The sequence below is a fragment of the Kryptolebias marmoratus genome, linkage group LG14 (genome assembly GCF_001649575.2).
Source record: "Kryptolebias marmoratus isolate JLee-2015 linkage group LG14, ASM164957v2, whole genome shotgun sequence".
Classification (NCBI taxonomy): Eukaryota; Metazoa; Chordata; class Actinopteri; order Cyprinodontiformes; family Rivulidae; genus Kryptolebias; species Kryptolebias marmoratus.
Genome location: NC_051443.1, coordinates 17570734 through 17581559, shown reverse-complemented (window position 1 = coordinate 17581559; position 10826 = coordinate 17570734). Strand labels below are relative to the sequence as shown.

At 38.3% G+C, this 10826-nt stretch overlaps 2 long non-coding RNA genes across 2 annotated transcripts; both read left to right on the top strand.

Moving 5' to 3' along the window:
- The first annotated feature begins 4369 nt into the window (after window positions 1-4369).
- LOC119617655 lies at window positions 4370-6746 on the top strand. The gene is made up of 3 exons (XR_005234002.1): window positions 4370-4730; window positions 4831-5263; window positions 5491-6746. It is a non-coding gene; the product is annotated as an uncharacterized LOC119617655 (long non-coding RNA).
- Window positions 6747-6992: 246 nt separating this feature from the next.
- On the top strand, window positions 6993-8704 carry LOC119617686. The gene is made up of 2 exons (XR_005234047.1): window positions 6993-7235; window positions 7967-8704. It is a non-coding gene; the product is annotated as an uncharacterized LOC119617686 (long non-coding RNA).
- The last annotated feature ends 2122 nt before the right edge of the window (window positions 8705-10826 follow it).

Genomic DNA, 10826 nt, shown 5'->3' with positions numbered 1-10826 from the left:
TGGGTGGATCTGTGTGCATTTATGGGGTTTGAAAAAGTGTAAAATAAAATAAAGAAGAAGCAAAAAAGCAAAGAGTAATGGAGCAGTTTCATTCGAAGGTTTTGTGTCTTTAACAGAAGAGTTTAGATTTCTCTTCCAGTGTGCAAAAAAAAAAAAAAAAAAGAATTTGTATTTTGCTTTTGTTCATGTTTTAAGGCAACCTGTGACGTTTTACTGACCCTAAACACTTTGGTTCCTAAACGTAGCCAAATGCTAGCTGAAATCCGGAAAGAGCTCATTCTTTGAAGGAATGCATAGCTCCTGCAGCCAAAAGATGTAAACAAACATTTTGCATGCCTGTAATCTGTTAGCACTTGGAGTATGTGTTGGAGATGAGTCTCAGCTACAACCAGAACTAATTTTTAGGGTGTAAATTATATTAGTAGATGTACATCCAGTAATTATTGTCTGAAAGTTTAATTAAAATCCGTTCGGTGGGATTCATGAGATATTTTGCTAACAGACAAACAGAGTGGACCCCAAAAGGTGATGTCCAAGTTTTAAGCAAAGATGTCGTGCAATTAGTTCTCAATTGGAGTGATGTGATGGGGATGTGATGTGCTACTTCCACACCAGATTTTAGCTCAATATCTATAAAATTGACTGGGTTATAGCCCTTTTTGTGTTTGTTAAGATTGATTAGATGTGGTGGCCATCTTCAATGGGGTTGACTCCAAAAGTTAATCAGTTGTAGACGTACATCCAGTGATTACTTTCTGAGAGCTTTATTCAAATCTGTCTGATGGTTCATGAGACTTTTTGCTAACAGACAAACAAACTCCAGTAGTTACATTATCGCCCATCTTTCAACATCAAACTACAGTAACTTTAGGTGTCTTTAAATATGTGACTGGAAACAAATACCCACACACTTTCATCACCCAAAGCAAAGATTTTCAGGTCGCTGAAAACTAACACATAAGCAGATGGAAATGCATGTAAGCAGTGTTTTTACATCTAAGAACAGAAATCGACTCTTAGTTGTTGCTGCTTCTAAGCACACATCAGTCGAGCTCCTCTTGTTCATTTGAATTACCAAAAGAAAGCAACTGCAGCCTAAAAAGGATGGTTTATTTTGTTGTGCCTTCAGGGTGTAACGTTGTGTAATTTAATTAATTTGGAAAGAAGAAAAAAAAATGCAAACCAGTTGGAACAACAACATTCAAATCTGTACTGTTTTCCTGTTTCGCAAGAAAGAAAGAAAGAAAGAAAGAAAGAAAGAAAGAAAGAAAGAAAGAACTAAGGAAAACTGAGTGTTGTTGAAAGCTTAATGTTTTTATGATAAATAACAAAAGTAAACATCTCCTGGTGTAGCTTCTTCTAAAGACAACAAAGATACTATTGACCTTTTTTTTTTTTTTTACTGGCTCTCAGAAAGCTTTATGGGTCTCTTAAAAAAAAAACACTCATTGAGCCAAAGAACAGATTACTGATGTTCAATAAGGACCCAAATGCAGAACAAGGCATGAAGGCGAGAAGAACTTTTAAACTAAACATGAAAAACTGTACTAAAGGATCCGGGGACGGCAAGAATCTGGCAACAAACTGAGGATTCTTGGCTATGTGTACATATGTATATATATATATATATATATATATATATATATATATATATATTTATTTATTTATATACTCCGGGGGGGCTAAAAGTACAGTATTTGTCATGATTAACAGTAAAGGACCAGATGTGCGGAGAGAGCCAAACCAAAAAAGGAGATGAACCGAAACAGGAAATAAAACCTGAAGTAAGAAGAGAACATGATGTATAGAACCAATAAACCTAAAACGAAATCAGAACACCTATATGATCCCTTGTGGATGCAGGCAAACAGACATTATTGATTTCTGTTTGTTTTTATGCTTTTCTTTCCAGCTTGTCTATTTTAGTTTTTTTTTAATTCATGATCTATTTACATTTACACCAGTTTGTATCAAATTGGATCAAATTCACACACAGTACAAATTCTCTTGTCTGCAGAATGCCTCATGTGCACGCTCATCATAGTTGTATCATGCACATACGATGCACCTCGTTTAACCAGCACACAGCTGCAGGAATGAAATGAGTTTAAAGGGACAGTTCGGCTCGTTGGAAGTCAGGTCCTGTGGGAACATTATGGACAAATAATATCTTACCTGTTGCAGATAGCTCTTTGAACAGCCTCAGTTTGGAGAATAAAGTTCTGTTTGGACCAGACAGACAAGCTAGCATCTAGTCTGAATGGAGCCAAGACCAAAATGGATTACTGTTGTTAAAACAACTTCACTTAAAAAAGTGATAAGAGTTCAAGCAAACGACACCATATAAGCTTTTTTACTGCTATCAATTTCACAGTTATTTACATAGGATTATTTGGGTATTTGTAAGAGCTAATAGCAGAAACAGAATTTAAAAGTTTGTGCAAACACTATTTTATAAACTGTAGCTGTGGATTTATGTTCCTGATATATTAAAAAAAATAAAACATGGATTTATTTTCTGACCACAGGACGTACATGTGCCTTCTTCTGTGACATGGTGCTGCGTTTGTCTATGAAGCAGACTGTCTCCACCCAGTGCCAAGTCCAATCAGAGGCAGGGGGAACCAACGACGGGCCGCTAGCCCGGGGTCGCCACAGTAACGAAGGCACGCAGAGTTCATAACAGCGCCGGTTATCTGTCTCGGGGTCACTGAGACAGAGCAAAGAAACTGCAACAGTTTTTTAAAGATGTCCCAACACAGGAGTTAAATTTCTCAGACTTAATAAGGATAAATAGTTATCACTTATTTACCTTTTTATTATGTTTATTATGTGTCCACGACATCATTACATGCTTTACTTGATCTCTTCTATCCTGCAGCATCTGAGGCTGAAAAAAAATTAATCTTTAATGAACTCGTCAAAATGTTGCTGAGGTAATCTTTGCTGTTTTCTGTTCGAACCTCACTTCTAGCCGCGACTTACCAAGTGGCGATTCCACTGTCACTTTGTTTTTGTCCCCATTCCCCAAGACGAAAACGTATCTGCATCGAGTTCATCCCATGAGGAAGGCCTGAGGAAGCTTTAGTTTTCAAACAGAGCACTAACTTCTGCTGTAGTGCTGCAGACGTGACATCAGAGAAAGAGCGTTTTTTCTCACCCTCAAATAAAATGCAAAAATTCAGTGAATTCTGAGTTTTTACTCAACTCTACATTCTGGAGGTACACAACTAAAAGGACTATGTAACAATAAACACAACATTTATTTAACTTCTGTCAGTGACATACAAGTGATTACATATGTGTTGCAGATGTGACGCTGTCTGATACCCTGGAGAAAGTGTAAACAGAAAATGTAACATAAATTCACTTATTCCAATAAAAGAACAATAGCACATTTATATGTGTAAAAAAAACTAAAAGAGGTACCTATTTTAGTAATGTCGAACAACATAAATGAAAATTAAAAACCAATCAACTTTGTAAAAATGTCACATTCAGCGTGTTTATGGCTATTAGAGTCACAAGAAAATTAAAATAAACTGAGAAGATTAACTTTTCATTCATGAAACATGAAAAAATGTTCAAATGTTTACAAAACACACAACAGGCTGTGCAGGCCTGTGTCAAGTGCTGAAGTTTGGGACCTGGTATGCTGGAAATGTGTTGACAAGAGAGTACATTTATAAGAACTTTCAGAATTGTAAACTGATCAAAAATGTACTCTTTGTCTTTAAATCAGAGGTTCAACTCTTGGATCCCAATGTAAACTTGAGCTGCTGCTAATTCCCCACAATACATTGTTATTAAATATATTTATTCATGCATTCTACATGTTCATTACAAAACCTTTACACCACTGTCAACAGAACAGATAAGATTCTGATTGCTCATACCCCTTCCATAGACCCCATTTATAAATATCTAAACTACGCTGTGAATAAATTCAGTGACTTAAGAGCAAAATACAGTGACTCAGTTATTAGCACTAAATGCTGCACAACAAGCTGTGATGACAGGTGGCTCAGCCTGGTTTGATCTTTATAGGAACATTTCTGCAGCATATTGATGTGAGGAACTTATTCTTGTAAAACTCAAAGAAGTTCAATCGTCAGGTGACTGCATGGGTAAAAAGCATTAATGAGGCTAAAATAAATTAGGCTCATTCTTTCTGAAAATGGCGACTCTAGCTGAATATATGGGCGCCTTAATCTACTAATGCATTCACTAAACTATTTGTTCTCCTAACCTGAACATTAATCACAGAGTCTGGCCTGCGCTTGTGCTCCGGGGACCTTTTACAGATATTCTGAGTGCTCAGCATTCAGCAGCTGGTGTCCATGTCAGCATTTAATACTGTTGTTGATGGGAGAGGTCCCCCGCACGGGCCGGTCGGAGGCAGAATAACGTCAACATCCTGCTGACTTGTAGCGACTCTGCTAGCGAGGCTGTAGCTGTCGCAGAAAGAAAAGGTGTTTGTTTGTTTATTTGTGGTTTAATTTCCTTTGTAAATATGAGAATTTAATTTAATATGTTGTATTACTGACACCTGTTGGTGAAAAAGTGTATTGCACCAATACATGGTTAAGCTCTGATCACGTGACCGATAGCAGACGTAAGCTTCTAGAAGATGCTAAAGACGCTCAGACAATAAGTTACGTCGGAGTTTACTTAAGACGGAAGATATGGACAATAAAATCTCCTAAACGTTTGGTCAGAAGGCGCACAGGGTATGTTATACATTTATTTTATTTATTTATTTATTTTTATTTTTGTAAGTGTTAACGTGAATGTTAATCTGCTAACATGTATTTAATCTGTATTTGATAGTTTTCACGTTGTTTGCGGCCAAAAAAGAAGATTAAAGGCTGGTAAAACATCAGTTGGAGCGTGGCTTTATTCTGCACCAGACGAAACACCCTTGGGAGCAGTTATAGAGGCATTATTTTTTAGATTCGCAGGAGAAGAGCCATGGGCCGGCCAATCTGTGATTCTACCCGTTAGGCCCGCTGAAGGAAACGGCGGCATCAGATAACCCCGGGGTGGTGTTCTCAGACAGGAAGTGCTTCATGTCTGTGTCCAGTGTCACACATCCTGTCTCGTATGACAGTGTGTTTTACAGGACAGGACCTATATGCATAAGATAAAAGTCAAATATGTCCCCTCAGAATCGTGTTGAGCATCTTTTATTTATTTTTGTGATATAATTGTTGATTTTCTGCAGAATTTGAAGGAAAAGGTAAACAAAGGACTTCTTCAGCAGGTACGTATGTAACTCTTCAAACTAGTTGGTTTGATTTGAAGCATAAGAGTGTTCCAAAATGTTAAAAAAACAAAGGTTTGTCTTATTAAATAGGGGAGCAAATTGCACCACATGGTGACAATTTCTCATGTCTAAAAGAGATGTCTTTGCAATGCTGTGTTAAAATACAAGCGAGACGCTGTAAAAAGCTGTTCTCCATCATATGTTTGCACCTCTTTTCGTTGCAGCTGGTGGCTGGACTGACAAGCTAACGGCTAACCGAAGTGGATTCTTATCCATCAGGAATATTAAGAAACTCCTGCCTGAAGAGCACCAGGCTGCACCTAGAAAACCAAACAATTCCACGTTAACACCCATGCAATGCAAAACTGATGACAATGTAAAACTATACACAGAAATCCGTATTCACATTGGAGTTTTTTTAAACGTGACAATGCCTCAGCCTCCACTGGACAAACCATTAGCTCATCAGAATTAAACTCTTTCTTCAAACTGAGCTTGTTCAAAAATACAATTGTTCTTTCCATAGATCTGAACTGTTGCTTCAAAAGAGAACATGTAGCAACCAGCCTGTGAGCTCACACTAGCACACACAGAACCAGCAGCATTACTCATAAATGTTTACGTTTTTTGCTTTGACTGCAGTTCACTCATGAATAGTTGGCACTGACTCCACTTTTAGGCACATTGTTGCAAACATAATCATCAGTCGGATGTCGTAATTCTTCTCCCAAAACTCTGGGATTCACTTTCAGTCCACTTATTGGAGTTTTAACCCTTTTTGTGGGCAAATCGAAAAGCCTTTTTCAAAGGCAACATTTACCTGACATTTAAATGGTTCTTTTGATGCTGCATTCTTCATTAAAAGGAAGGAACTTTCCACTTGTGATCGCGACAAAAAGAAAGTCAGAGTTGTTTTTATAAAGAAAGAAGACACGGCGATGCCGACGTTTATGTTTTTGGAGACAAAGAAGCCGGATGATTGTCCTTTGAGCTTTGACAAAGAGATCTTTTTGTATTCACTGACGTAAACAACCTCAAACAGATGCAGAGATGCTTCTTTTTATAGGTGAATCTGAGTTTGTGATGTGTTTTCGATCCAAAAATATGTTAAAAGCATTTATAAAATGTTTGTTTTTTTCATAAATTACCCCCTTTAATAAATGACTCATTGTTCCACTTTCATTAGCAGTAACATTAAAATGCATTAATGCAATGCTTAATCAAGAATCACACATTGTGCAGGAAAAATTATTTCTGCTCTGCTTAATATGATGCTAATGTGAAATCATATCAACAAAAGAAACAATTTGTTCTCCTGAAATATGTTGACCTGAGCTCATTAATAGCTGACCTCTGGATGGTTTCAGCAGAACGCCGCAGGTTAGAACACACGGTACTGAAGTTCATACGGGAAGCAAAGGCTCTGCTTTTTGTTATTTCTCCTGCTAGTTTGTGCGTCGCGGGGTCACTCTAACGCTTAAAGGCGAAATTAAATAAAATATAAAAACAATGAGATTTCATGGCTTTCTTTTAGTTCAACACGATCATAACACCCTCCGGTGGAACATTTCTCTGATTTAAAATGTTAATGACTTGTTTTTAGAGTTTTTGTGCCAAAATTCCGAAGAGGGGTGATTGTGTGGGCGGAGTTACCTGCTCGGTTGGTGACGTAGAAGGAGGCAGGGCCAGCTGCGGCCGACCGTTTACTGTTGCAGTGTTCATCAGAGAAAACGGAAGCAGAAGAAGAGGCAAGCTTTGGTAACAAGGGGACAGGTTTAAAAAATACGGTCTGGAGCGATGCTGTCGGGAACTCGAGCCCCACATTTCACAAGAGGAACCCCGGAGCTTCACAGTGATGTCACACAGTCTGCGAGGAGATTCCCATTCAGGCAGCGGGAGGAGGCCGGTGCCGGTCGTACAACGACAGGTGGCAGCAAGGACAGCAGGAGGCGACGTGTTTGTGTTTCAGGTAATCCTCTTCAAACCGTTAACTGCAGTCAGTCAGCAGACTTTTCACCCGGAGCTAAACTAACTACATCCGTCCAACGTTCCCCTCCTTCAGGAAGCTGAAGAACGACTCGGCTGTTGGAGTTTTGGGTCGGTTTAAACAATTAATTACAACAAACTGAACCATTTCACCCCCATGCTATTTAAATTTACTATTTCCTGTCTTGTTGGCGTTCCTGTGTTTGGCTCTCAATACGTCACACTTCTGAGAGATCACAGAAAATGGTAAAGAGACCCTAGGTGGTTTTTTTTATCTTTTATTATTAATTTTAAATTAGTGTAATTTTTTACAAATGCACAACTCTAAAAAAACAGCACCTTTTATGACTTTCTTTTGGTTTATGATAGCTTCACAACACTTTTTATTTCCCCTTTAAATAACAGAAACACAATTAGCGTAACTGCAAACTTTCTCCACAACTTTTAGGAAACAATTGAACATTAATTTTTCATCATCTGGTCTCAAGATATGGAAGCTATAGAGAAAAAAATCTTATTTTTTCATAAAAACATTAATAACAGATATAAAATGCTTTAAAATCAGACACAGTTTGGTGTGTCTGATTTGTCCAGTGCAGAGAAACAATTGAACATTAACTCTTGGTGAGAAGTTCACATGACAGGAAGCTTATTAATAAAGTGTCATTGGTTCTATAATTTACTGATGGTCTCTGAGTGAACCGCTGTGTTTAGGAGGAGGGAGACACGGAGGTGAGCTGACCCACGTCTCACTGCCAGCTCCGGATCAGACAGCAGGAAGACACTGCTGAGTCCAACCTGGAGGTCTGCTGCACTTCTGTTTTGTGGAGCGAGTTTGCAGCTTTTTTCTTACAGCTGGTGTTTTTGGTTTTTGCAACATTTTTCTTTTTGTATTTCTTTTTTGTAGTTTGCATCATTTGTGTGTGTTTGCACCCGTAAAACTGTGTAAGAAAGCAGCTACAAGTGAATTCGGGGATTCTTTAGAAAACTTTTCAAAAATAAATGAAGCAGAATCTGCAGATATCAGCTGCATGGCTCGTGATGATGGCAGCTAAAACGTTTCGCTCACTGGAGTGGAGCCAAGATCAATTTGCTGAAGGAGGAGAGAAGAGCTGGCACTGTTGCAAAACTAGATCATTTCTTACAAAAATGCAAATTTGTAGTTTGATATTATCTTTAAATTTCCATCCTCATGTAAGATAAGATCCACTGCCAACTTGCAAAATCCAGTGGTTCCCAAAGTTGCGGTTGGGGTCCCACTGTGGGTCACAAAACACAATTCTGACGGCCCTGAGGAGATCTCTAGAAATCAAACAAAATTTTTTAAATGAATTTTACTATGGTTATTACAAAAGAAGTATTATATGTGTTTGAGGTGCTTGTGTTCTCATTATGTCTGTATTTATTTACTTTTTTAGCTATTTTTGTATTAAAGCCAGAATATTTGGGGTCCCAAGTCTTCAACGTTGTTATTTATATTGTCAGAAGCTAAAAGGTTACATATACAACACTTTGAACACATTTTATAAGTGGTGAGAAACTTGTAAATAACTCATGAACGGATAAAGTTAGGTTAAAACCAAGCACATCGTTGTTTTTCTTGTGAAATTCCCAATAGGTTTGATGTGTCACATGACCCTCTTCCCATTAAAAAAACAAAAGTTTGATCCAAAATGGCCGACTTCAAAATGGCCACAGTAGTCACCACCCATCTTGAAAAGTTTTCCCCCTCCTATATACTAATGTGCCACAAACAGGAAGTTAATATCTCATTTTATTAAAGTGTATCCATATAAATGGCCACCCTGTATAACTTTTTACATATAAAATCCATTTCCTACATGAGTTTTTGTAAGTGAAATACAAATAACTTTTACATGTTTTCATAGGGTTTTCTTTTAAAGTCTGAAGTTCTCATAAGGTGTTATTCTATCATTTAAAACTAAGCTGATGATTATTTCAACTTCAAGTGCAGCTTTTCAAACGTATAAAAGTCTCTGAATGAGGAGCTGAAGGGTTACAGATGTGTTTCAAAAACCTTTAGGAGCGAAAGCCTATTGTAGGCTTTTTGAACATGCAGAAGGAATTTGTTTAATCCGTATCAGAGAACACAGTCACTCACTCCCCCAGAGTGTGTGTGTTGTAGCACATTACATATACAAATCCCACAAGTTTAAACACAGTGAACCACGTAAACCTGCCTTTGAAAAAGAGGGAGAGGGCCACAGACTGTGTTGCAAGCTTTTGTCTTTTTTTTTTTAACTGAGATCCACAAAGAGGTAATTGTCTCCTTTTTGGGGGGTTTGCTTTCAGTTTTGAGTTTAGGGTTTGTTTTGACTGTGATTCTGCAGCTTTAGTTGAACACAGGGGAGGTTTTTAAGGTGGTATTTGGAGAGACATGGACAGTTTTTTAACACTTACCATCATGTCTTTCTCAGCTTGTCAATAATACAGTTTTCATTTTTGTGCCGTATGTTTTCCCTTCCCTAGACGATTGAAGGTTGGAGAAACAAGACATATTTGCAACTTTATTTAACAAACAGGGGCCTCAGTAGCATGCGGAAGAACCATACGCAGCCACAGCCGCCTGGCACCTCCCCCTCATGCCGCTCACCAGCTGCTGTGGGATGGCGTCAGGATCTCTAACCAGCATTTGTCACAAGCTGATCCCAGAGGCGTTCAGAGGGGCTGAAGTCAGGCCTGCAGGTAGGCCGATCCATCCTCTTTACTCTGAGGGTGGTGTGTCATAAACGCCGCTCTGTGGGGGTGAATGTCGTCATTATGGAGGACAGAGTTCAGTCTCAGGCAGCGGAGATATGGCGTTGCCATGAGCTGCTCACAGGTGCTGCCAATCAGGCATCTTTTTGTGCCATATTCATCTGAATTTCAAGTCCTTCTCATCACCTTGTTTTTAATATCTGCTTTATTTGCTCCAAACAATTCAAATATTGAAAAAGTGATAAGGCAAACCAGTCAGGGAAGGGGTTGTTTTTCAGTGCTGTGAGGAAAACAAGTTCATGTTTGTTTTCTCCCTGCAGGTTTATTAGGGAAATGAATCAATCAATCAATCAATCAAATTTTATTTGTATAGCACATTTCAGCAGCAAGGCATTTCAAGGTGCTTTACATAATTAAAAAACAAAATAAAAACAGCATGTGACATTGAATAAACAGTAAGAAAGAGAAAAACATCAAAAACCCGCACTCTAACCCTAATTTAGCCATAAGCAACTCTAAACAGGTGGGTTTTAAGTTGAGATTTAAAGGCACCCAGTGTCTCAGCTGTTTTACAGTTTTCTGGAAGTTTGTTCCAAATTTGTGGTGCATAGAAACTGAAAGCTGCTTGTCCTCCATTAGAATGGAGGACGATGTCCTAGCCACTGGGCCAATACACCTGATGCCTTCAAGGAATGTTAGGCCTTTAATTTTTTAATTTCTTTATTTTTTACTCCACTGCTGACCTTTTTATTCATTTATTTGTATTTTTAGGTCGATCGTCAGTCTCCATTTGTCCAGGGCTACCGCATTTTTTACCGCCCCAATGGGGGAACGTGGCTCTTTCATGATATCAACT